Genomic DNA, 27,876 nt, shown 5'->3' on the forward strand with positions numbered 1-27,876 from the left:
AGTTATCCCTCCTCGGCAGAGAGAGGCGCATGTGTGGCCGGTGCCCAGCGTCGAATTTAAGCGAGGAGTATTGTACACTCCTGATATATACGCACCTTTTTTCTCTTGATCTCCCCTTGAACTTACCGCCGCAATGGGCTGAGTTGTCCTTGCTGTGGATGTCTCCACACAACTGCGCATGCACACTCTTGCACAACCTACGCTACTCTGTTAGTTGGCGTGCTTGAACGTGTCTGTGTGGTTGCGGAGTACTCACGTTACCTGAACGGCCGAAGTCGCCATAGAAGAACGAGTGTCCATGCGTGTGAGTGTGTGTGCGCGTGTGTGTGTGTGTATGTGTTTACGTGTGCGCACGCATTCGTGTTTCAGTGTGAAAAAAAAAACGAAAAGAGGAAAAGCGGGGCGAAAGACACCGTTTGGTTCCGTTCGTGCCCTTCTCTCTCTCAAGCCCATGTAACAGCTGCGTTTCTCTAGCCACCCCAGGCCGAAAGACACAGTGACGTTTCCGTTCCCGGCCGCAGCTTGTATATAAGATCTCCGGTAATGGGGAAAGGAGTTGGGCCTAACGAGGAGGACGCGATCGCTCAAGCCGGCAGCAGCGTGGTGCCCCCAGAATCGCCTGCTTGCCGCCTTCGGCGCGTGGCAGGGCCGGGCGGGAAACGTAACGTGTAGTAGCACCGCCATTCGTCTGTCGTATACGCGATTCCGGACGACGTTGTCGCCTGTTCAGGAGACGAAGCGGCGCCATGAAGAGGCGTCAGGGGTCCTGTCTCCCGCTCCCCGCTGAAGCAAGTCTCGCGGCTTCGGTTCTCCTCGGCTGAAGGCGGGAATGTCGGCCAACGTGATGGATTACGCCAATCCACTTCATCATGAGCGGCGCCGCCAGCCGTCGCCGCCATGTCTCCCTCCTCCTGGTGGCGCGACTTCTTGCCCTGAACTAGTGTCTTGTGGTTTTGATGCCGCTTGTTGTTGGAGGGGGCCTTCTTGTAGGTATTTCGTTCAATCCCGTAGCTACCCGCAGCTGGTCGGCTGTTATCAACACATGGGCGAGAAGGAAGTCCAAACACAAAATTCGACTCACTGCCAACGGCGCCACGTGCCGCTCTTCGGAGCTACACGGTGCCCTCTGACTGCGTTCCTCCTGTCTTCCGCGTCTGCTACGAGGAATGCAAACAAACCGCGAGGCGTCTCAGTTGTGCCGCCCTGTTTTTCATTTACTTTCGAATGAATATAGCCCGTGGAAAACTGTCGTGGCCTATACTTCAGCGGCAGCTTCGGTTTTGTTCATTACCGGTGGTTGCTAAGCCGTGGAAAACACCCTCCACCAGGATAAAGAAGGCAGTCACATCAGTCACGTGCGGCGTACAATCGGCGTCACAAGTTTAAATTCCACCGGGTCTGAGAACTGTGAATTTTCCCGCAGTATAGGACCGTATTCGGTCGAAATTATCGCCATGTTCATTTCTTCAAGTTTTGCTATCGCCTCGTTCAGCGCAAACCGCGCCTACGATGTTCGAGAAGCTGCGAGGCCGTAGTAGTTCGTTTTGTTAGGATTACGCCAACTTCGTGAACACTACAAATTATTCTGGAACCTACGTCGCCGCTAGCGATAACGCTAGAATTTTAGATGGCGAGGGTCTAAATGCCGACAAGCCTCGCCACTTGTCAGTTGATCGACGGCCGACGCCCTGCTCGCTGCTATCAGTGCCAGCTTCTTGCTGTAATCTGACTTTCACGTGGCCACAAGTTCAGCCCGAATAAACAGTTTATTATTCGACCTGCAACCTGCTTCCTTCGTCCACGTCACGACCCCGTGACATCTGGTGGAGGTGCTTCCTAGCGCATGTACCGAACGTCTCCCTCCAACCGTGAACCGAGCCCACGCCGTCAAGGGGACATCGGTGCAAACGCTGAGCAGCGGGTCAGCCGCGAGCAGCAAGGGCTCCCGCCAGAGTTCAGGCCTCTACCTGACCCAACCCGGAAGACTAAAACCCTGAGCTCGACCACTGCGACGATGACACCTCCTGGCTCCTGCACCACCTGTACCCAACTTGCTCCAGCAGTCTAAGGAGCCTCCCACTTTCCGGGGATCATCATTTGAAGACCCAGAAATATGGCTGGATACCTACAATAGAGTCGCCGCCTTGAACAGCTGGGACACCGACGAAAAAGTGCGCCGCGTCTACTCTTACCTAGAAGACGCCGCAAAAACATGGTTCGAGAACCGATAACTCTCTCTACGTACCTGGGATGTCTTTCGGACGACGTTCCTGAACACCTTCACGAGCATCGTTTGCAGGGAACGTGCCGCTACTGCCTTGGAGACGCGGGTTCAACTTCATAATGAAGGTGTGAACATCTTTGTAGAAGAGATAACCCGGCTGTTCCGTCACGCCAACACCAACATAACCGAGAATAAGAAAGTGAGCTTTCTTATGAGGGGTGTAACGCAAGAACTTTTCGCCGGACTGATCAGAAACCCGCCGAAGACGGTCGCTTAATTCGCCTCGGAAGAATCCACAATCGAGAAGACGCTCGAAATGCGGACATTGCAATACAACTGCAGTTTCTCGGCTGTAAGCTACGCCGAGATCCGAGCGCTGGGAACCACTGACCTGCGTGAGACAATGCGAGCGATCGTGCAACAGGAGTTGCGGAAATTACTACCTTCTGCGCAGCCTCAAGTGGACTCCATCGCGGACGTCGTACGCCAGGAGATCGAACAATTGGTGGGCGTTCCTCAGCTTCCACAGGTGCAAGCCATGAGCTGTCCTGCAGCAGCTCACAGTCAGGTCCCTTCTCCACGCCCCCGCCGAGACACCGCATCGCCGCAGTTTCGCCGTGAGACAATATCGAGGCCCCCAGCGTCGTCATACCGCCCGCCAGCCGGCCAGCGATACACGCCGAGGAAAACCGATGTTTGGCACGCTCTCGACCATCGCTCACTATGCTACACATAGTGTAGCACAGGTGTAGCACAGCGGGGAAGCTGGCCACACCTACCACCGCTGCCAGTACAGCGAAATGGGTCTAGGCGGTTTCGACGTGACCGCGCCGTGTCTACAGAGGGCTGAACGGCCTCAAGATATCGCCGACTAGCTCGCAGGAGCACAGTGGACCCCCGACAACCTTACCATTCCCCGTCGCCAGGTCGCTACATATCACCGCAACGCCAACAGTACACCGGCCCTACTCGGGGCCGTTCCCCGAGCCAATGCTCAGAAAACTAACGGCAGCAATCGATGGAGGTGCGGTTGCTGTACGACGACGCATGCACCGAAGATCCTTCGCCGTTGACGACAACGACGACGCAACAAAATCGCAAGCACCCGCCGCAAGACGAAAAGGGTCTTGACGTCAAACCTTCGCATCATGAAGACGGCACGACGCAACGTGGAAGAAGTGCAGCAAAGACGTAGCCATGACCCGACGTCACGACCCAACCGCAACGCACGACGATGAACCAGCGACCTCGACGTAATATTCGGCGGCCCCCTCGTCACTGCTCTCGTCGATACTGGAGACGGTTATTCCTTCGTCAGTGCACGGGTCTTTCGCGACGAAGTTAAAAAAGTGAGAATTGCATAGTAAGGCCCCGAAATCCGGACCACTGGAGGTCCTTTAATAACATCGACTGGATGTCTGCACAGCTAGAGTCACCATCAATAACCAGACTTGTCGAGCGAGCTTTGTCATCTTACAAAATTGCTCCAGGGATGGGCTTTCTAAGTCAACACGGCGCTGTCATCGACCTGAGGTTTGAGTCAATCACCCTAACCTCAGAAAACACGCTGCCGACCCCTACAACGCCAAGTAATCACGCATTGAATATGCTAGAAGAGCAGGTCACCGTGCCGCCTTCCTCCAGCGTCGTCATTTCCGTTGGCACCAAAAAATCCGAAAGCCTTGAAGCCTTAATCCTTGAAGCCTTGAAGCCTTAAAATCCGAAAGCCTTGAAGGCATGGAGGGCGATCAGCACCTTCTCCTGGACCGTCAGACTCAGTGCGTCGCAAGAGCATAGCTGAGCTGCGTGACGGCAAGGCATAGATGGGGCTGACAAACTTCAGTCACGAATACAAGCACATCAACCGTGGTACAATGGTTGCCTACATAGATGAATTCGTGGAGGCCAGCAGTTCATTCTCCCTCTTCGATGCTTCCGATGCTGCTTCGACGAACCGAGGTCCCAAACCAGATTTTGATGTCAACCCGAGCCTTTCGAAGTGCAAGCAAGACCAGCTCAAGTTTCTGCTCCTGCAATTCAAGAACTGCTTCTCGTCATCATCGCGAATTCGACAAACCCTAGTCGCGAAACATCGCATCATCACAGAAGAAAGTGCCCGACCAGTTCGACAAAGCCCACACCGAGTGTCGACGCGCGAACGCCACACCGTGAAGAAACAACTCGACGAAATGCTACGCGACGACATCATTCAGCCGTCCAAGAGTCCGTGGGCGTCACTCGTGGTATTAGTGAAGAAGAAGGACGGGACACTATTTTTGCGTCGATTACCGGCGCCTGAACAAAATCGCAAAGAAGGACGTGTACCCTCTTGTGTTGGCTAGACAACTCGCAAGACCCTTCAGTTCACCTCGTACGGTGGAGCCTCAGACTCCAAGAATTCGACGTGACCATCGTTTACAACTCTGGAAGAAAACACTCTGACGCCGACTGCTTGTCTCGTGCCCCCGTCGAACCACCGACGCCCGACGGCCTGGATGAGGACAGCTCCTTAGGTACGATAACTACCGACGATTTCGCCGAGAAACCGCGAGCTGACTCGAAACTCAGAAGCCTTGTGAAATACATTGAGGGTAACAGCACGACTGTTCCGAATGTTTTCAAGAGAGGACTTGAGTCGTTCTTCTTGCGAAATGGAGTTCTCTTAAAGAAGAATTTCTCGCCCCTTCGAGCTGGACACCTTCTCGTGGTCCTTTCAGCAGTGAGACCAGAAGTACTTGAAGGTCTACACGACGACCCGACGGCTGGACACCTCGGTGTTGCCCGTACGCTCGCAAGAATACAACAAAAGTACTACTGGATACGACTTGCCGCAGACGTCACTCGTTACGTTAGGACCTGCCACGACTGTCAGCTACGACAGACACTGCCGACTAGGCCCGCCGGACTTCTCCAGCCCATCGAGCCACCTCGCCAACCATACCAGCAAATCAGGATGGACTTACAGGGACCGTTCCCGACGTTGAATTCCGGGAACAATTGGATGGTGTAGCTTGAGTGAACCAAGTGCAGGTATGGCTTGCGAGGGGCCAGTGCCCTTTGACACCTCACTGGCGACGCATATAATCAAGATATTGTACTCAGACATGTACTTTGTACGCCACTTTATGATCATCTGAAGGAGGCACCAATCCTGCACAATACCTTTACTCACTCGGACATTTCCCGTCAAAACGGAGAGTTGAGGCCGTTTCACATTACACGTCTTTTGTCTGGAGGGGGAGATATAGACGCTATCTTGCAGTAATGTCGGGAAACAGGAGCTTGTACAGAACCCAAAGTTACTGAAAGGTGTCAGTTCCGTGCACAGCGTCGCATTTTCAGCGAAGCGTTAGAAACATTGAGGCGTTATCTACGTATCCACGTACTTTATAGTAAAAGAACACACAACTTAATGCTTACGTGTCGATGCTACGCTTCAGATATGCGGGGTGTTTACAATGTTCACAAGTATGAACGCCGCCACCAGATCCAGATGCGTTAAGAAGTTCTTAAGCATTCGCTGGGTTACTGTATCGTGTGACTGATAGGCAGACAAAAAGACAGACAGACCAGGATTTCTGCGTTCAACTATCGTCTTTAAAAAAATGACAGCATATCCACGGGTCGAATGATGGAGAGTGGGGCGAAGCATCCGTCCATCCATGCGTCCGTCTGTATGACGATCCGTGCGTCCATCCGCCCGTCCGCGCGCGCGTCTGTTCGTGTGTCCGCACGTCCATCCGTGCGTCCGCCCCTGCGTTCGTCCATGCATCCGCCCTTGCGTCTGTCCATGCGTCCATCGGTCCGTGCAGCCATCCGTGCGTCCGTCCATGTCTGTGTGTCCGTTCGTCCATCTAGTCAACACTCCAAGTAGCACCATCTCGCATCTTTTAATCATATATTCCGCATATATTTCATCATATATTCCGCATTCCTCAAGAGGAAGGTATATAACAGCTGTATCTTGCCGGTACTTAGCTACGGAGCCGAAACCTGGATACTTACAAAGAGGGTTCAGCTTAAATTGAGGACGACGCAGCGAGCAATGGAAAGAAAAATGGTAGGTGTAACCTTAAGAGACATGAAGAGAGCAGAGCGGATTAGGGAACAAACGAGGGTTAAGGATATCATAGTTGAAATCAAGAAGAGAAAATGGACATGGGCCGGGCATGTAGCGCGTAGACAGGATAACCGCTGGTCATTAAGGGTAACTAACTGGATTCCCAGAGAAGCAAGCGGGTTAGGGGGAGACAGAAGGTTAGGTGGGCAGATGAGATTAAGAAGTTTGCGGGTATAAATTGGCAGCAGCAAGCACAGGACCAGGTTAACTGGCAGAACATGGGAGAGGCCTTTATCCTGCAGTGGACGTAGTCAGGCTGATGATTATTATGATGGTGATTCCGCATATAAAAGCGCCGCCACCCAGCGGACATTCCAAGGACTAAACGAGAGGTGGCACACGCACACTTTCTTACGGCTTGCGCTTCGTGTCTACTTCCCACCTTTAACCACCTCGAGTTCATGATATGTACTAGTTCACTGTATTCATGGCACTGCGGCCCAACGCTCGCTAAACCTTTCTAAAACCAAGGAGGTTGCGCCCTGCGAGTATAACGTAGCAACCCTTGCTTGTCAGATAGTGCTCAATGTACATGCCAATGGCTGCTAATGGGGAATGAGAGACAGGAGAATTCGGCTTTTAAGTAACGCGCACGCTGCGAATTTTTTATTGTTCAACAACGCACAGGAGAAATCTCTCACCGGCACCACTTTGCAGGTCAAAGCGTAAGACATGTTAGGTACTACGACGAGGGACGAACGGTTGCCGCTTTAAGGAGCTTCGCCCCTAAAACTACGTGCACACCTGCCACGCATGAATGCCTTACGCTTCGCACTTTTCCTTTCACGCACAAATGAAGCATGTTTTCAGAGCGCCTGAAACTGTGTATGTAATCGAACTGCCAGTACAGGGGACGAGACCTTGGTTTAAGGAGCTTCGCCCCTAAAACTACGTGCACACCTGCCACGCATGAATGCCGTATACGCTTCGCACTTTTCCTTTCACGCACAAATGAAGCATGTTTTCGGAGCACCTGAAACTGTGTATGTAATCGAACTGCCAGTACAGGGGACGACACCTTGGGGGTTATTCCGGACGCTGCCCATCGCCGTTTTATCGAAACAGCCGTCCTGCCAGTCTCTATCATCTCACAGCGGTTGTTATGCTTGCGTGTCAGAACGTGACGTAATAAGGCGTTTGTAAGAGTGGAAGCCAGCTACTTTATCCAGCCAGCTAGCTACCTTACGCTGCGCGTGACTTTTGTTTAACAGCAAACGGCGGCAGAGAACAGTCACGAATCAACAAAAATAAAAGAAAAAAAAACGAGACGGAGAAGAAATGCCAGACATTGTGAATTTGTCTCAAAAGGGGATATAATTCGGGCACGTTGACTGGTCATCAGTGATCACTAATACGCATACATAGCGCAGAAACGAACACAATACGAGAAGACAACGGAACGAGTGCTGCTTGTTTGTCGTCCTGTATGCTCCTCTCACTGCTTGCACTGCTCGCACTGCTTGCAGCATTGAGTTCCTTAAAATTAACTTGAGGGGACTCTGGCGCTTAGAACGTTCACCCACTGTGTGAATGATTGGTAATGCACAGATTTATCATAGTCTTGATGCTTGCGAAATTTGAACGCACTTGTGGCTTTGTTTGTGGTTGCGTTTTGGTTTTGTTTCGAACGAAGAAACGGACAGTGGTAAACTTAGTGAGCCTGTCTGAATTGGTTAGCCTAAAGATGCCGAAGTGGTGAAGTGTTACTGCAAAACGTTTGCCGAAATTTGTTTTGTAGCGAAGCTTATCCAGGGCCACTTAGTCGAAACAACGATGATTAGACTAATCCGCGTATTACCCACCACTCATATTTGCTGGCTGAAGCGCCATGTGTTGCTGCTCCCGTAGACACCAGCGCCAGAGTTCCCTCTGGTGTAACTACAGAATACTTGCATTGCTTGCAGCTCGTCCTTGCCAGTGGCTGCTTGGTGCTTCCAGTGAGCTAACTAATCCAATTCTGTACGTTGAAATGTTATGTCAACATCGCGGTTTCGCGCTTTTTCACCCCCCTCCACTTCCCAACGCGAAAATAAAAATGCGCTCGTGGTCCCTTCCGCTTTCGCCTTAGACGACCCGAAAGTGAAAGCCATCTGTTCATTTCTCAGTTGATGTATTTATCCTTCCCCGCCATTTTCAGTAAGCTATCTGCACCTAACGTGTTTTTGCAGTGCCTCCGTGATCGGCTCATCTTTGACCAAGCGACGGCGTCATCGTGTGACGTCGGCAAATTATGGCTACGTGTGAAGTCATTCGGTTGACGTCGTAACGTGATGATGGTTTTTTGCACCACTCGTGTAGACGGTGACGGCTGATTTTCGTGTTTGATAAGACATCTATACAAGGCTTGTTGCTCACTGGAGTCATTTAATGCTTGGTACTTATTTTTCTCCCGTATAGCATTTCATTATGCACGCTGTAGCAGATAAGCAGGCAACTCCTTTACGAGCCACCCAGCATCTCTTTTCGCACTTCTAAATACAGAAAAAAGCCTCCAAGACTACCCGTCAGCATTCGCACGCCATATATAGTCGCTTATCATAAACGGGAACAGCGCTAAGGTCAAAACTGCCAGTTTTCCGAGGAACTGAAACCCCAGCCCCACATTTCCGAACGTCGGCGACAACAGATGAGGCAAACCGAGTTCTTCTGCGGACACTTTGAGGTCGGACTCCCAAGCTGGACACCACTTTCCTTTTGATAATCTTCGGCGTTGCATTGTCAAGCCGTCGCTGCAAGATGTTCAACGATATCTATATAGAAACATTGCGATAAGTGTTCTAAGTTTACAGTGGGCATGTACGTCCTTGACTGCTCGTTTCGTTGGGGTGGTGCTATACGCTTAAGCAACGGTGATATCGAAGCGCAGAGGCCATAGATATGGAGAAACGCCGTCTCACTGTTTACTGCCAGCCAGGAGCCGTTAGCCGTTGTTCACCAACGAGCGAGGTTCTCGCAATGAGGCCGCGATATCCCCAAGATAGCCAACGAGATATCATAACTATTCGGGAGGTGCTGGGTTCGACTCTCAGTGCCGCCAAGCACTTAACCGGTTTTCAAGCGAATGTCGTGTTTGGAAAACGTTTCTATCCTGGTTCATGCGACACTGCGAACACTCCAGCAGTAGGGTTGAAAGGCGGGCTGGTTGGTATAGGAAGGAAAATAGGAGGAAAAGAACGGCAGGGAGGCTAACCAGCTTATAGGCAGTCGGTTTGCTATCCTGCGCATGGGAGGGGGGAGGGGGAGGTTAAAGATAGAGAGGAGGGAGGGAATAGAGATAAACACAGCACATTAGGCAGCACAGATTCATACCTAAATATTGGCAGCGCGAACTGACGGGGCGCGGAAGGAGGAGACAAACGAGCGCTGTTTCTCGTCCTTTTGCGTACGGTTAGTTTGCGCTGCCGAAATTTCAGCGCTTCGGTATTGTCAGCAACAGTAACACATACAAATAACAAAGCACGACGTATACATGCAACACGTTTTTGCATATATGTCCAAGCCCACATGATGTCCCAAGCACAGCTTACTATGAACTGTAGCATACTATGATGCACAATTGCTTAGGTCGGAACGACGTTTACTTGGTCGCGAACAAGCGCCACGGATCCGGTGGTGATGATCACACAAACAAACGATGATGATTTATTAAGTGCAGGTAAGGAAGAAGTGCATCATGAACGCATACATTGTGGTTAGAAAAAGTGGTTAACGATACTAGGTACTCCGGGAGAGCATATAGCCGTCCCCAGTCGCTACACACCGGCGCAGTGTAGCGCCCCTCCGTTACACGCACTGGTGTTGTGACTTTAAAAATATTCTGGTGACGTCAGAACTGAAAACTGGCGCCGGAGCATACATAAATGCGTCCCTCGAAGGTGTACTAGTCACATGCGCATCTGTATGCGCTGTTTCCCAATAATAGAGAATCTCTCTTTATCGAGGGCTTTTTGGTGATCAGCCACTTCTGATACAGCATTCTGGTCCTTTATCGCGGTGCACTTAATTGTCATTTTATGTTGCAATATTTCGCTGTTGCCTGGATGTGAATGCACTACCGTTGTTGTTGCCCGTAGCCACTGACGCGTTGCGCTGCTACGCAAATGGATGCAAGTCCCTCTGGCTCGGACGACCAGAGTGGTGGTGTTAACAACCTTATTGTTAACTCCGGCAAGTTCGTGACCTGGGCCTATGCCGCCACCGAAAAGGACCGGAGACCCTGGCTTGCTGGATGGCCCACAGTTGATCCTGGAAGTGGCAGCTGCTCTCCCGGACTTGTAGGTGCTCAACTACGTTTACCTTGATATATTTTTGAAATAAATTTATATCCATACATTCATCCATGTGATTCCCGGCATGGAGGAAAAAAAACAGTTAGGAGAGAGCATTTCCCAACATGAAAGAATTAAATAAAGTAAATTGGTGCTTCAGGCATGCTTTGCTTGTCTTCCTTTTCAGCGCAGTATAGCCCCTGAAAATGTGATTCGATTTTATACTTGCTACTGTAATAGAATGATGTGGCAACGTGCCCGGTACATATAAACAGTAAACGCGTAATCTTTTAGGTTGCCAATGGCAAATCTCTATGGTTACTGATCCATACAGGTTACTAAGCTTACAGTGCGATTACTAACAATTAAGCGTCAGACCAATATAGTTTAAGTTAGCGCTATTTCACCTTCGCTACCAGCAAATACTTGGATGCTACAGCTTTTTTTTTTAGGGGAGGTGGGAGGGGGCTAATAAATGTATAGTGGATATTCCAACCTTCTTATTCTATGTCTGTGAAAGCGGGGCGTAGACAGAATTTTTATTTTTCTTTAGGCGGAGGGGGGGGGGGGAATCTAAGTGGTCATTCAGCGCTATGTATGCAATATGCGATGACAAAAAAAATATTCTGGGGGGTGGGGTGGGGGCAAGGGTCTGATGTGCTACCCCCTGGAGTAAAAGTGCTTTTCGCCACTGAGGTGAGCTTTTTCGAAGCTCGGTGTGGGAAAGCGAGCAACGCTTGAATCGCGTCTCGTCGAGAGGGCTGAGCCCGGAAGCTGCAATGTTTTTTTGTTTTGTTTTTCAAGCTAGTATATATCTTATCTGAAGTGGAAGAGCGTGGCAACCATCAAAAAGACGTTACTGCTGGCAGAGCAATACGTGGAAGATGATGCACTCTCTTTTTTCTTTTTTTTTTTCTTAGCCCTCGTTTGCCTCCAGTTTTAATCTAGTTTGCCGACGAGTGACCGAAAAGCATGACAACGTACACTGCGAATGATGAAATTTATTACCTTATTACAGCGGACTACAGTTTGAAATAGAAGAGCCTGATTCGACGGACCATCGTCATCCCCCTTCATTGTCACGCTGAAGAGAGAGGGAGGGGGAGTATACTCATTCATCGAAAGAGGGGAGCCAATTCTCGTCCCCGCTTCCACTCAGTCGAACCTCTCACGCCGTTTTTTTTAATACGTAAGTTCATGGTTACGCATGTATTTTGACGATAATGACGACGAAGAGCGAGCTGGCGTTCCATTCTAAGAATTATTTACTGCCTATTAGCGAAGCACGTCGGCCTATGGCGAAGCATTGTGAGAAGCACGTCGCCACCTTTTCAGTTATATTTTTGCCTCTATGGTGAAGCTTCTTTTCTTTAGGACTTGACCAATAATTGAGGGGGGGGGGGGGGGGCTGTAGTGAAAAGATCGACTTGGCCTAAAGTTAAGGTGAACAGATATTTGGCCAAATTGGTTGGTATTTATATTTAAAACAGCGACACTACGTCCTCGTTCCCGCCGCGGTAGTCTAGTGGCTAAGGTACTCGGCTGCTGACCCGCAGGTCGCGTGTTCTAATCCCGGCTGCGGTGGCTGCATTTCTGATGGAGGCGAAAATGTTGTAGGCCCGTGCGCTCAGATTTGGGTGTACGTTAAAGAACCCCAGGTGGTCTAAATTTCCGGAGCCCTCCACTACGGCGCCTCTCATAAACATATGGTGGTTTTGGGACGTTACAACCTACATATCAATCAATCACTACGTCCTCATGTTGTTACGCTGCTTTAGAATTGACTTGACTTCCCAAATGAACCCCGCGAACGTCTATAGTCATCATCATCGAACCTACTATGCCCACTGTGGGGTAAAGTCATATCCCGTGTTTCTCCGATTAACCTGAATTTGGAATTGCTGTGGCCGCGTTATCCCAGCAAGGTTCCTAATTTCGTTTGCACACCTAACCTTCCTCCTCTGTGCGGGCTTGCCATATCTCGGAATCCAGTCTGTCCCCCTTAATTGGCCGCGGTTATCCATGTGAAAGCAGACGGCGAATATTAAAAAAAACATGGGTAAAGGTGCATTCGAAGTATGTGTACAAAAATATTATGCAAATCTCACGGACCACTTACGTCCCTGTATGCAAAACTTCGTTGAGTTTGGGCGACAAGGTGCATGACGAGACACGCGCACCATAGCGATGATGAACATTTGAAAGGAAGAGCAGCATTTAATTAGCTTTGATTCGCGCAAATGACAAGTTGCGCACGACCTTGTCTACAGTGAAGCGACCCGGACAGTAACACGCAGCCACAGCGAATTTCAGCGAAGAATGTGCTTCACAACGCCAGTGGGTCGTCTTCCTGTGTCCTCGTCGATGCGTTTTGCTGAAAACCATCATCACAATGTGTTGCCAACCCACTCAGGCAAGCATCATTCTGAGAAACATTGAAACCCCTTCATTTCTTTCCCAGTGCAGGGTAGCAAACCGGATGTGCATCTGGTTAACCTCCCTGCCTTTCCTTGCATCTTTATCACTCTCTCTCTCTTGAAACAGGCGTTCAGGCTGAATGCCACGTCGAGTAAAAGCTCTCCCAGCTCAGAGCACGACCCATCTATCTGTCCACACGTCACGCTGGGAGACCAATCGCTGGGATTCCCCGGTACAACCAGCGCGGCTTCCTTGCTGATTCACTCATTCCTTACGCTAGAGGGGGGGGGGGGGAGGGGGCGGTAACGCAGATTACGCTGGCCGCGTTACAGCCCGGGGAGGGGGGGGGGCGATAATGTGACTGTACTCTGTTATCTTCTGTCTAGATAAACTATCGTGGGCGGGAAATACCTCACGTAGTTTACGCATCAAGTCGTGGCACGATCGTTCGTATTTCCGACAATAACTTTCTCTTTCTTCTTTTTTTCTGATTGTGTTAGTTCGACCCGTAACGGTGGTTTCGCGGTTATGTTGCTCGAATGCTGCTCCCGACGATCACGGGATCGAATCTCGGCCGTGTTGGCCGCCATTTCGATAGAAGCGAAAGTGCTCGTGTACATGGCGTTAAGTGCATGTAAAGGACTCCACGTGGTCGAAATTTCTGGAGCCCTCCACTAAACGGCGTATCTGATAACCATATCGTGGTGTTGGGGCGTTAAATCCCAAATGTCATTACTAACTATACCCTGTTTCACGTTCTACGTGGCTGAATAACTAAGGACACATTATTACCTTAAAGGCTGTTCTTCGATCTGGACGGGGCTTCTTATGCAGTTTAAAGGAACTTGTTGCTGTGCGAGTTGCTGCATATTAACGCAAGGGGGATAACTGTGCCGCACACGTACAACCCAGACACACACACACACAGGCGCATAATTGCAACTGACTTTTATCTCACACAGTGCACCGATAAATTTCGCAGAAACCATCACCGCGCATGCGCTTATCAGTTAGGTACCATCACAACTATCTTAGCAATCGTAAGATGTCACTTTAACAGTGTTCATCGATAAACCTCAACTCTATGTTATGCGAAAAATTCAGCGGATCCCACGTACCTTGTGAATTGACGTTACGCGAAGTATACGGAGGGAAGGTGACCGTTATGTAATTTTTTTTATTGAGCGACAGGCCATGAAATGACGCCAAATCATAACATGAACAAGTGTTGCATGCACAGACATATGTTCAAGAATTGTAAATGTTTATATAACCAGTTTGCAATTGCGCAACTATGTCAACAGGAACATTAGTATTAGCAACACCAGAAGCAATAAGCTGGTACGAAGCGTTGATGCTTGTGAGGATGGTATCCCTGGACTGCAGTGCTGCATAAACTGCAGCGCACAGCGCCCAACTACAATTGACGTTAACCCGCGTGATGGCTATATCAAAAGAGTACGTACATGTACATCCATATGTAAGCTCTACAACATCAGATAGCCAGCACTGTAACAATTAAAATTTCACGAACATTATAGGGTCTTTATGACATGCTTTCGCCGCAAATAATAATTATAGTGTCTATTTCAAAAGCAGTTTTGAGGTCTCTACTTGACTGCCACTAAGCATGATTGGGTTCGATTCCTACTGGGATCCTGACATTGTTTTTTTTTTTTTGCATGTGTGTTCTCATCGTTCCTGAGTAGATGCAAAGTTTCAATCACCAGTGGCACATAACCGCTGGTGGGTATGTGCCATTGTCTGGCGGGAAGTGTTTGACGACGTACGCGACGGGACCAGCGCGTCAAATTCGTCATACCATCTTACCCTTCCATTCTAATTTTGGTTCACGTCAACTTAAGGGGGTGATCGTGCGCGAGAGCACCCAGATGTAAGCGGCTACATAGATAGATAGATAGATAGATAGATAGATAGATAGATAGATAGATAGATAGATAGATAGATAGATAGATAGATAGATAGATAGATAGATAGATAGATAGATAGATAGATAGATAGATAGATAGATAGATAGATAGATAGATAGATAGATAGATAGATAGATAGATAGATAGATACCAAAAGGGCTTACAGTACGCAAAGAAATGCTTCTTAAGAGTTCTTAAGAGAAAGGAAGAGAAAAGTGAGCCCCGTTATTGTCTGCTTCAGTGAGCGACACCGCCACAGAGCTCACAAAGGGATTGGGGTAAGGAGCGCATTCATAACACTGATGACTCACGGACATTCACTTCCCTTTTTTCTAATGTAGTGCGCTTCGCAAACTTCCTTTGCTATATTATCGTGGCAGTGGCACAATATATTAACATCTATTGTTTTAAACGTGAAGCATTTTTTTGCGTACTGTAGGCACTTTGAGCGTCTATCTGCGTACCCATCTATCCATCGACCTAGCCGCAGACTTCCCGGTGCTCTCATGATCACCCCCTTATCTCGGGATAAACCAAAATCAGTATCGCTGGTTAAAATGGTTTGGCGAATACGACTCGCTGGTCATGACATGAATAATGTCACAATCCCGTCGTGTACGTCGTCAAACACTTTCCAAAAAAACAGTGGCACATACCCCGGGGCGGGTATGTGCCACTGGTATGTGGGTATGTGCCACAGGTGTTTGACGGTTTATATCCACCCAGAACCGGCGAGAAGAGGCCTAACATAGAGATGAGATTTATCGATGAGCGTTGTTAAAGTGGCATCTTATGATTGCTAAGATTACTGTGATGGTACCTTACTGATGAGCGCATACGCGGTCACGGTTTATGCTAAACTTAATTATAGGTGGGCTGTCTGAAAGAAAGTACACTTGCAAGTCTGCGCCCGTGTGTGTGTCTGGTTTATACGTGTGCTGCGCAGCTCTCCTTTGGGCTTCTTGAGGTCGTTTGCTCTGGACAGCAGCACACCGTATACTGGCCACGTGCAGAGCCTTCGACCTGGGCCACCGTCTGGCGAACTCCCTCGTTTTGCGTTGATTTCCGGCGTGGCTCGCTTGGTCGCCTTCTCCGACGGCGATTCATTCACGGCTCAGTCCGTTCGCTTACGGCGGCGAAATCATTCGTTCGCGGTTCTCCACAGCCGTGCCGCCTAGCGTGCTCGTTTTCTCTCCGAGGATATACTCGCCAGTAACAAGCTCGTTTGGGAAAGCGAGCCACGCAACAGCGGAGATAAGAGCAAGCAGAGGCGACGTCCGTCACGGCCGAGCCTATGAGCAGTCTACCTTCCTCCTCGCATCCACCCTTTCTGTTTCCATGTAACGTTTGCATATACGCCGGCGAAACCCGCCGTGGTGGTCAAGTGGTTACTACGGTCCTTCGCTGCTGACTCGTAGGTCGCGGGATCGAATCCTTGCCGTGGCGGCCGCGTTTCGACCGAGGCGAAATGCTGTAGAGCTTCGTGTGTATATTGATGTAGGCTCCGGTTCACCATACTCGGGTGCTCAAATTTTTCGCGCGCGCTGAATAACTCTAGGTGGTCGAAATTTCCGGAGCCCCTCACTACGGATTGTCTGTCATAACCATATCGTTGTTTCAAAGTGACACTGTGCGACGTGATTTTTGATCGAAAGGTATACGCGCATCTATAGCTGCAGTATTCTCCGCATGTGGCAGAGGCACCTACATTGACAATTTTCTTGAAAAGGGACGGCGACCAGTCATCGCATACTCTCTCGTGGCTCCTCGATTAGCATGACTTCGTATTTTGCTAATGCATTCATTGCTTTGCCCTTGCGGTGAAACTGACTTTGCTTTATTTCACTGTGCGAGACGGTTTTTTATAATAAATAATATATATCTACGCGTGAAATGTGACGACGCTGGCTCGATCAATCTTTTTTCTGCCATTTGTTTTCGGCAATTATATTAAACGACTCTGTAGTCGTATACATTATACTGCCGGAGCGGCCCTGCCCATACACTATTTTACTGACGTATGGGCGCTGCCATGTGAAGCTGTTATTCTGCTGTTTTGTTTGTTGTTGCGATGTGAACTAAAAGGGCATGAAACATCATGTGCACCAACCGAACCGCTTTCATGCGCATGCGTCAACCGTAACATCGTTTGTTTAGTCATTAAATATGAGAAACACAAAGGTTAACAGCCCAGTATGGCGACACGGAAACCCATCCCTAAAAAACTACCATAGCTCGACAAGCTATCACCCCCGCGACTAAAGAAATAGTCCCGCTCATGAAGCGGACAATGTTCGCCATACACGGTGCTGTCTGCCATCCGTGCCTCATGACGTAGTTATTGATTGATTGATTGATGTGTGGGGTATAACTTCCCAAAACCACTATATGATTGAGAGACATCGTAGTGGACGGCACCGGAAAATTAGACCACCTGGGGTTATTTAAGCACCCAAATCTGAGCACCCGGCTCTACAGCATTTTTGCCTCCACCGAAAACGCAGCCACCGGGATTCGATGCCGCGACCTGCGAGTCAGCAGCACAGTGCCTCCGCCACTAGACCACCGTGGCGGGGCGACGTAGATGACGTCCATTGAGGCAGGCTTGTACACATACATCGGCCTTTGAGGAGGAGGCGCCACAAGCTTCTAAAGTTGTACAGAGGTCAGCACGCTCGTCTAGAACAGTGCAACGGCGCACGCCGGAGTGCATTGACGGCTGCCGATCACGCCTGGTTTGGAGAGCCTAAATCATCGAGCGCAATATCACTAAGCATATACGAATTAAACCTATTCTCTGTCTAAAACTACTTGTTGTCGGTTTATATACGGGACACCGGAACGCGCCGGAACGATTTCGCAGCACGCTTGCAGCGCCCTTGTTTCTCGACTCTTGCGATGATTGTGTGAGCACCCTTCCGAGGAGAGCACGCAGCAGTCCCGTGAACGCAGTAGCCCGAATGAGCCGCGCAGCCAGAGGCCGCCACTGTTCCACTTAAGAGAGAGCAAGTGCGGAGGTGCGTGGCAGATCGCGCGTCGATCTTATCGACGACGCGCTCGGCAACTCCTCCATTTTCTCGCGCGTTGCAAGACTCCTGTGACCGTGTTTCCATCTTTCCTATCTCTCTCACGTCGTCGCTCACTGTCCTTGCGCATCTCTCTCAATCTCTCTATACCTTTAATCCTATCTTTTTAATCCCTCCTCACCCTCATCCCTTGTAGGCTACTGTTGAGGTGTCGCACGCTGATGCAGACAGTTATGAGGCTCACTTTTCTCTTCTTTTCCCTCTTATAACCGCGCGCTGCCAGTCCGCTGGCCAAAGTGCCTCCGCCAATCGCGAACACATTCCTCCATGCGCAAACTCCATCGCGTGGCGGCCTGACGTCTTCTTCTCCTTCGTCTGGCGCCTCCTTTCTCGGTCGCGACGAGCGCGCCGCCGATTAGATCCCTTGCCATTTAAAGCGTTCCACCCGCACCAGCGGCGAGACGGGGGCCTCTGGGAGACTGAAAGTGAGGACCGCCATTGGCGATAGCCCGTCTCCTTGTCACTTCCTCTCTCTCTCTCTCTCTCTCTCTCTCTCTCTCTCTCTCTCTCTCTCTTGGCTTCATTACTTGCTCAAACACGTAACATCGTCGTCGTCCGCTGCGGTGAGGAAGCGCAATATGAAGCATTGGCGTGCGCACTGGAAAGGGAAAGGGGGAGTGAAATCCTGGCCCCTCCCTTTCACTGTTCCCCCTCCCGACAACCTCGAGTAGCACAGAAGAGAGTACTAATTCAGTCTTTAAAGCTTCATTACCTCAATGGGGAAAGGGGGGGGGGGGGTCTTCTGCTTTACATTTCTCCTGTCGGACTTGACCCGTGTTCTTTAATTCCCAACGTGAAGGCAATGGAGGTTTCTGGCGGTAATGGCCGCCGAAGAACACGGGTGTTGCATTCCAAGATTCTGTTTACCTCCATCCGTTATTCACGGGAAGCTGAGCACCAAAAGCAAGCCATGGAAAGAAGCCCGTAATGGCCCCATTTTCGTCTCCGCATTCATCGCGGAGCTTGTTCTCGTTCGCAATCGACTAATAGGAAGGGTAGGGGGCGTACACCTGCGGCTATCCTCACGCGCAGTTCTTGGTTCGCCGATTAACCAGCAATATTCACTTCTAATGCTCGGGAGGCTTCGTAGCAAAACACGTGTCGACCAGCACACTGGCCATCACTCAGAAGCTGAATACTGTATAAGGCTGGCCAGCGTACGAGCTCTCGGGTGATAGGCACAGTGTCTGTGCGACCGGCTTATCGTCCACGCGGGGACCTTAAGCCAAAACAAAACGCATATATATAGCACGCGGATAGTAGAGTCACGTAGCTGCTCGCTAAGCACACGTGCCTAAGCAGTATGCCACAGCAACAGTTTGCCCTCGCGCAAATGCAACTCCACACTGCGTGCATGAACAAGTCGGTGGACCTTACTTTCTGCCTTTTCTTTCTCTCTTCCCCCCATCTATCAATCTACCCACATCCTATTCCCATGGGTAGTGCAACAAACCGGTCGTTTTAAACTGGTTAACCTCCCTGGCTTTCCTTCTTTACAATTTATTCTCTTCTCTGACCTTCTGCCACTGAGAACGAGGTCGACGGTTTGATGTCTGGTAATGGCAGCCGACATTCGACTGGTAAAGTCCAGAAAACGACTGAGCTCGTCATAATGTAGTAACTAATAACACATTCTCAAACCAATAGCCACAAGACAGCTTCCGCGATTCGAAAGCACTGGAATGTAAGGTAGATGGAAGTGCACTTAGCATGCAGTTAGGTAAGCATCAGACAACGCATATTCGCTTTTGAATCGATGTCACAGCATCAACTTACACTTCTGAATTGGCGATTATGCTTACATGTCGCCAGTGCCTGGGGCGTAGATTTTCATTTTCCCACGAGCGGTGACCCAATTTACAGGCTCGTGCGTGTAAAAAGAATAGATTACCGTTGAAGGGTTCCTGATACAGTCACCCAACAGATTGTAAATTTCAGTGAAAAGTAGACGTAGGGGTGTATTGTGCCCATAGATAGATTTGAAAAATTACCTGCAAAAGAATATTTCCGTGCGAAATTTTCCCCTAGAAGCCATTGGCAACAAGCCCCGCGACCACCATGTAACCATGGTGTGTGTGACGTCACGAGCGGCATGGGGCGGAGCCATCGCCTTATAGAAACTTCCAGCCGCAGCATTTTGTTCAATTGGTTGTACGCGCTGCTGACCATGAAAGAAAATCGTTCGCCGAAGTGCAGCCGCCCGCGCAGCAAGCAGCTTGTTACGTCATGCCGGATCGCGAGTGCGCTTATGTTGTCCGGCTCTGAGGTGGCTCGCGTGTTCATACGAAACATTTTATTAGAAATTGAGCGCTCGACCAATGTGCCAGGATTTCACCAGCTTATTCGTGAACACACATTGATGAACCCACAAAACACCAATTATGATTGAAAATTGGGTGCCATGGCCCCTTTAACTTCCCCTCATTCCTTGCCACTGCGACGACATACTCTTCAGGTACCGGTCTCGTACATGTGTCATTACATTATCAGAAGGAAAGTGTAAATCTAAAGGCTCACTTCCTTTGTTAACGCGGTATTGATTAGAACTAATAGACAATAATTAGATGGAAAGTATAAGGGATGTTATTAGAAGTAATTGTAATGTAAATGCGAAGAAAAATGGACGAAAGGACAACTTGCCACCGGCAGTATTCAAACCTGCGACCTTCGAATAACGCGTCCGACGCTCTACCATTGAGCTACAGTAACGGTCATCCCTCCGCCCACTTTATAGGACATATATGTGCATTGAAACGTTGGAGTGCCAGTAAGCGCCACCGGTTGCCATCACTCTCTCTTGCCTGTTTTGGCGTCACGTTTTGACCTACACCTTTCCGTGCGCTCTCGTCTTTTCCTACACCCACCTAGACATCAATCCACGCTGCTGCCTCTGCGGTGGTATGGCCTCACTGAACCACATCCTCTGGGACGGCCCGGACGAACCCCCACCCCCCGACTTCTTTCACCCCCCCCCCCTCCTTGATTGATATGTGGGGTTTAACGTCCCAAAACCACCATATGATTATGAGAGACGCCGTAGTGGAGGGCTCCGGAAATTTCGACCACCTGGGGTTCTTTAACGTGCACCCAAATCTGAGTGCACACGGGCCTACAACATTTCCGCCTACATCGGAAATGCAGCCGCCGCAGCCGGGATTCGAACCCGCGACCTGCGGGTCAGCAGCCGAGTACCTTAGCCACTAGACCACCGCGGTGGGGTTCCACCCCCCCCCCCCTTTTCCGAGGAACAATGGGAGGTTCTTCTTTGCAGCACCGACAGGGACATCTAAACACAGATGCTGGAACGAGCGCAAGCCGTGATCGAGAGGCATGGCCTAACAGCCTACTTGGCTTAGCCTCCCTCATCCTTCACCCTTTTTATGAATAAAAGTTGTCACTCACTCACTGACCAATCCTCCCTGCTCCCCCGTGGTGGTCTAGTGGCTATAAGGTACTCGGCTGCTGACCCGCAGGTCGCGGGATCGAATCCAGGCTGTGGCGGCTGCATTTCCGATGGAGGCGGAAATGTTGTGGGCCCGTGTGCTCAGATTTTGGTGCACGTTAAAGAACCCCAGGTGGTCGAAATTTCCTCAGGCCTACACTACGGCGTCTCACATAATCATATGATGGTTTTGGGACGTTAAACCTCACATATCTACCAATCATCCCTCGCATACCACATCAACTCTGTCAGAGCGAGACCCTCGCTATGAATAATAGAAAGTGCAAATATACGGGCTCGTTTCCTTTGTTAGACACGCTCTTAATTAATAAAAACTAACAGCCAATAATGCCATGGAAAGTATAAGGAATGACATTGGCAGTATTGTAATGTAAATGAAGAGCGGCGATGGCGTAGTGGTTAGAGCATCCGCCTCGCATGCAAGAGGTCCGTGGTTCAAATCCCGGTACCGCGCCGTTCCCAACCGGATTAAAAAAAAATCCGCGTGTTGATGGAACTGCATTAGGAAGCCTGGGGTGCGGCCTCACCGGCAAACACCGCCGAGAACGCACTCCCTCACCAGAGAAGGATTGGCCACCCTGGTGCAGTATCTGGTCACTACCTCCCACATGCTTACGTCAAATAACTCACGGCCCTCAGTCCCCAGCAGCTGCGAAGCAACTGACCACGGCGGCGGTCAGATCTGCAACGCAGCAGAGGGTGCTAAGAATCTCTGGATCCGGACAGGCCGCCATTGGAACCTGAACTTGGCAACGTTTAACGCTAGAACCTTATCTAGTGAGGAAAGTCTAGCTGTACTATTCGAGGAGCTAGAGGGTGTTAAATGGGATATAATAGGGCTCAGTGAGGTTAGGAGGACAGATGAGGCCTATACGGTGCTACAGAATGGGCACGTCCTTTGCTACAGGGGCTTGGCAGACAGAAGAGCACTGGGAGTGGGGCTCCTAATTCACAGAAACATAGCTAGCAACATAGAGGAATACTATAGCATTAATGAAAGGGTGGCAGGTATCGTAGTTAAACTGAATAAAAGATACAAGATGAAGGTAGTACAGGCTTACGCGCCTACATCCAGCCATGATGACGCTTCAGTTGAAAGCTTCTATGAAGACGTGGAATCGGCAATGAGTAAGGTAAAAACACAGCATACTATAGTGATGGGCGACTTTAATGCAAAGGTAGGGAAGAAGCAGGCTGGAGACCAGGCAGTAGGAGATTATGGCATCGGTACTAGAAACGCCAGAGGAGAGCTACTAGTAGAATTCGCAGAACGCAATAATTTACGGATTTTGAATACCTTCTACCGAAAACGAGAAAACCGCAAGTGGACATGGAGGAGCCCTAATGGCAAAAATAAGAACGAAATAGACTTTATAATGAGTGCACACCCTGGAATCGTGCAGGATGTGGAAGTGATTGGCAAGGTACGATGCAGTGACCATAGAATGGTACGGTCTCGAATTCGCCTAGACTTGAAGAAGGAACGACAGAAACTGATACGCAAGAAGCCAATCAATCAGCTAGCACTGAGAGGGAAAGTACAGGAATTCAGAGTGTCGCTGCAGAACAGGTACTCGGCTCTTAGTGAGGAAACCAACCTTAGCGTATTTACAATGAATGATAATATGACGACTATCATTACGGAGTGTGCAGTGGAAGTTGGAGGCAGGGTAGTTAGACAGGACACTGGCAAGCTTTCCCAGGAAACGAAGAACCTAATTAAGAAGCGTCAAATCATGAAAGTGTCAAGTACAACAGACAAAATAGAACTGGCAGAGCTTTCGAAGTTGATTAATAAGCGTAAGGTATCCGATGTAAGGAGGTATAACGTGGAAAGAATTGAACACGCTCTGAAAAACGGAGGAAGCGTCAAAGCAGTGAAGAGGAAACTTGGGATAGGGAAAAATCGGATGTATGCACTAAGGGACAAAGATGGCAAAATAACTACCAATATGGATAGGATAGTTAAAATAGCGGAGGAGTTTTACAGAGATCTGTACAGTAGCCGAGACAACCACGACCTTAATACTATAAGAACTAGCAGTAACCCAGATTACACCCCACCAGTAATGATAGAAGAAGTCAGAAAAGCTTTGGAGAGCATGCAAAGGGGCAAAGCTGCTGGTGAGGATCAAGTAACATCAGATCTGCTGAAAGATGGAGGACAGATTGTGTTAGAAAAACTAGCCACCCTGTTTACGAGGTGTCTCCTGACAGGAAGAGTACCAGAGTCTTGGAAGAACGCTAACATCATCTTAATACATAAGAAAGGAGATGACAAGGACTTGAAGAATTACAGGCCGATCAGCTTGCTCTCTGTAGTATACAAGCTATTTACAAAGGTAATTGCTAACAGAGTAAAGAAAACATTAGAATTCAATCAACCAAAGGAACAAGCAGAATTTCGAACAGGCTACTCAACAATTGACCACATTCATACTATCAATCAGGTAATAGAGAAATGCTCAGAGTATAACCAACCACTATACATAGCCTTCATAGATTACGAGAAGGCGTTTGATTCAGTAGAAATATCAGCCGTCATGCAAACACTGCGGAATCAGGGCGTAGATGAAGTATATATAAATATTCTGGAAGAAATCTAGAGGGGATCAACTGCTACCATAGTGCTTCATAAAGAAAGCAACAGAATACCAATCAAGAAGGGTGTAAGGCAGGGGGACACAATTTCCCCAATGCTATTTACCGCGTGCTTACAGGAGGTTTTCAGAAGCCTAGAATGGGAACAGTTAGGGATAAGAGTCAATGGAGAATACCTTAGTAACCTGCGCTTCGCCGATGACATTGCATTGCTGAGTAACTCGGGGGACGAATTGCAACTCATGATTACGGAGTTAGACAAGGAGAGCAGAAAGGTAGGTCTTAAAATTAATCTGCAGAAAACGAAAGTAATGTACAACAACCTCGGCAAGGAGCAGCGCTTCGAGATAGGTAATAGTGCACTTGAAGTTGTAAAAGACTATGTCTACTTAGGGCAGGTAATAACCACAGAGCCGAACCACGAGATTGAAGTAACTAGAAGAATAAGAATGGGGTGGAGCACATTCGGCAAGCACTCTCAAATTATGACAGGTAGATTGCCACTATCCCTCAAGATGAAGGTATATAACAGCTGTATCTTGCCGGTACTTAGCTACGGAGCAGAAACCTGGAGACTTACAAAGAGGGTTCAGCTCAAATTGAGGACGACGCAGCGAGCAATGGAAAGAAAAATGGTAGGTGTAACCTTAAGACACAAGAAGAGAGCAGAGTGGATTAGGGAACAAACGAGGGTTAAGGATATCATAGCTGAAATCAAGAAGAAGAAATGGACATGGGCAGGGCATGTAGCGCGTAGACAGGATAACCGCTGGTCATTAAGGGTAACTGACTGGATTCCCAGAGAAGGGAAGCGGGTTAGGGGGAGACAGAAGGTTAGGTGGGCAGATGAGATTAAGAAGTTTGCGGGTATAAATTGGCAGCAGCAAGCACAGGACCGGGTTAACTGGCGGAACACGGGAGAGGCCTTTGTCCTGCAGTGGACGTAGTCAGGCTGATGATGATGAATGTAAATGTGAAGAAAGAAAAGTCGACGAAATGATAACTGGCATATATGACATATAGGCACGATTAAATGTCAGCGATGGGCCATTGAGTGAGCTGCGTAAGTATGCGAGTGCCACTACACTTCAAAATAGACGCTGCTGTCCACATAGCATGTGCCCCGAAAATTATTCCTGGATACTGCCATGCTTTGCGTGGACAGCGATTGTTTGAAATACGGATTCCTATTGCACAGTGAGGCAGGAATAAGTATACGTGTATGTATGCAGTTAGTGAAACTTCCGTGCCTTTGGAACAGCTCGTCTTCGGACATACGGCCAGTTAGTGCTGTAAGCCGAAATTCCGAGGCCACGATGCCTCAATGATTGAAGCTACACCGACCAAAAGCTTGGACTTGCAATCAGCTCACGACGGAAGTCGTGTACCTTGGCGATGATTGGCGGTCGACGCCGAGGACCACTTGGTTTGCGGTGCTTGTCTGTGTGTCTTCTTTACTATATCCCCGTCTTGAGTTCGCGCTACACGTACTTCATTGGTTTGCATATCCTCTCCGACTGGCTGACGTAACCGACAGCTTTCTGTGTGTAACATACTCATACGAGGCATATCGAACTCATCCTGCAAACAAACAAGCAAAAAAACTTGAGAGATGTACGCGAATATTCTCCCCGAGTGGTGTCCATCTTGTCTGTGTGAAGCGGTCACACGTTTAAGTTATCTTCCGATTGCTGTTGGACAATCGCGATCAAACTCGAAATCTCTTGGGTGCATCTCTATATCCTCAAAAAGCACTCAACGGGCTTTTCGCCTCTTGACAGCGAATCGTTCAAGGCACTCACGTTCGCCGTGGCCGATGCTCGGTGGCCCCCGAGTCCGTCTGGTCAGATCCAAACACGGCCGTGCTCAACAGGCAACCCCTGTTGGCACTGCTTCTTTTATCAAGACTCTCGGACGCTACAGCACTTACTCAATCTCTCAATTTTTCTTTTCGTACCGTTTGTTTTGTTTTAGTTCACGCTGAAATGAACGAATCACGCTCATAGTTCCCTCTTACGATTCTCATACCTCATGTGACGTCACTGCAAGCTCATGCCGTGACGCTGCAGAGCCAACAGCGAAGCCTTCTGGAACTTGTGCGCCCCTGCCAATCTCCTACGTTGCGGCTCGTCGAGAACGTGACGTCATTGAAGAACGGGTGGAAACGATTTGCTACGGTAAGGCTCAGGACACGCCTCCCACCCTCCTCGAAGGAAGCAGTGCGGCGAAGCCTCCCGACCAAGCCACAGTTCGGGCTCTCTCGATAATGTTCTTCAAGACAGACAAAACAGAACGAAACCAACCACCGAATGAGGACATCATAACGGGATGTTTGAGCGTTTACCCATCCGCGTCGGCTCGATTCACTTTAAATGTACTTATTGTTGTTCGCTCTGAGCGACAGAAGCGCTTTCTAGAAATTGCAAAGATACCATATGAGGCAATATAGAGTAGACGGCGCCAAGTGAGGCGCCATATCATTTTCCTCGCTGACCTTCTTAGTGTACGGACGAGTGCACGCAACCAAACGTTGCTTTAAACGGCGGAAGAAAGAGTTGAAGGCAAAAAGGAAGAAGAGTCAGCGATGTCAAACGGCGCGCACGTTTATGGCTGTAGCGAGCAGAACAAAAACAAAGCGGAAAATTGCAACATCCCTGATTCTCTCTTGCCACACGTGGTCTCTCCATGCAGTTCGGCCGAGTTGTTTCAAGGAGTTGGTGCGTCGGAGGCAGCAATCATAAATCCCTTCTAACACTGGAGAGAAAGCCGCGCGGGCCATGATGCCCACGGCTTAGTAATAAAGTCCCCTTGAGCTCCTAGCTCGGACGTAGTGAGTGCATACGACGGGATTACGTTCGTCGAGCCAAGGGAAGCGGTTCTTACCCGGCTTATATACGGGGGAAAGAAAGGGCTGGCTTCACAACAAAGCGATTTTCCAAGCGGAGCGCCGTCAAAATAAATCGCTGGAAGGAAGAGCTTGGGCTATGTCCTTGTTGCGGAAGACAATGACGGTAAAGACGGCACGGGTCATATCTGCGTTGTAAGTTATATATTTCCGCCCGACAAAGATGCCGTTCCACTTTATTTATCCTATTTTTTTTCTTCTGTGCGCGCTAATGATCATGCAAATGGCGACATATAACTGTGCTGCCTTATATCAATATTGTTACCTTTCAGGGACTAGATGAGATACAAAAGAAAAGTGGAACACGTGAAACAGATAATTCGGTTCATGATTGAATTCTTTGGTTTGCCACAGGTATCTGCCAGTCATTATTATGTAGGCGTGCACCCGTCGACAGTACCTTTCAACCATAGACCCGCCCTTCAGCAAAATGACGTTTATTGTCCGTCACGGAACAGTGGTGGCGCCATCAAGTGGCGTATACTTCCTACAACCTTGCACTAGCTTCCTGTGGGATTTACCCACAGAAAGTTGGTAAATCCCACTACGTATATGTGCCGCTACTCCCACCACTCGAACTATGCAATATACGCTCACAATTCACCACTACGCCTGCTACTGCTCCCGCGACTCCTCCCCCTTCATTCAACTACTTCCTTACCCCACTTCTATCAACTTCATTCAACATCCCGCACTTCGTTCAACCCGCTATATTCATCCACCTGATTCGACTTCTTTTAACCACTTCATTCCCCCGCTTCATTCAACCCACTTTTTTTTCACCCGCTTTCTTCATCCCCTCCATTCCGCCACTTCCCTCAACCCATTAATTCCCCCACTTTATTCCACTTCACTCAACC

The 27,876-nt window shown here is 49.2% G+C and overlaps 1 protein-coding gene across 2 annotated transcripts in view; it reads right to left on the bottom strand.

The window, feature by feature from the left end:
* LOC119175818 (uncharacterized) overlaps positions 1 to 26,023 on the bottom strand; it is a 51,230-nt gene extending 25,207 nt beyond the window's left edge. The window contains exon 1 of one of the 2 annotated variants that reach the window (XM_037426822.2): positions 25,914 to 26,023. The gene's annotated coding sequence lies outside the window, so the exon portion shown is untranslated. The remainder of the gene's footprint in view (positions 1 to 25,913) is intronic. The other variant, XM_037426836.2, reaches the window with a different exon arrangement.
* Positions 26,024 to 27,876: the final 1,853 nt, after the last annotated feature.

Source organism: Rhipicephalus microplus, chromosome 3 (genome assembly GCF_043290135.1).
Source record: "Rhipicephalus microplus isolate Deutch F79 chromosome 3, USDA_Rmic, whole genome shotgun sequence".
Taxonomy (NCBI): domain Eukaryota; kingdom Metazoa; phylum Arthropoda; class Arachnida; order Ixodida; family Ixodidae; genus Rhipicephalus; species Rhipicephalus microplus.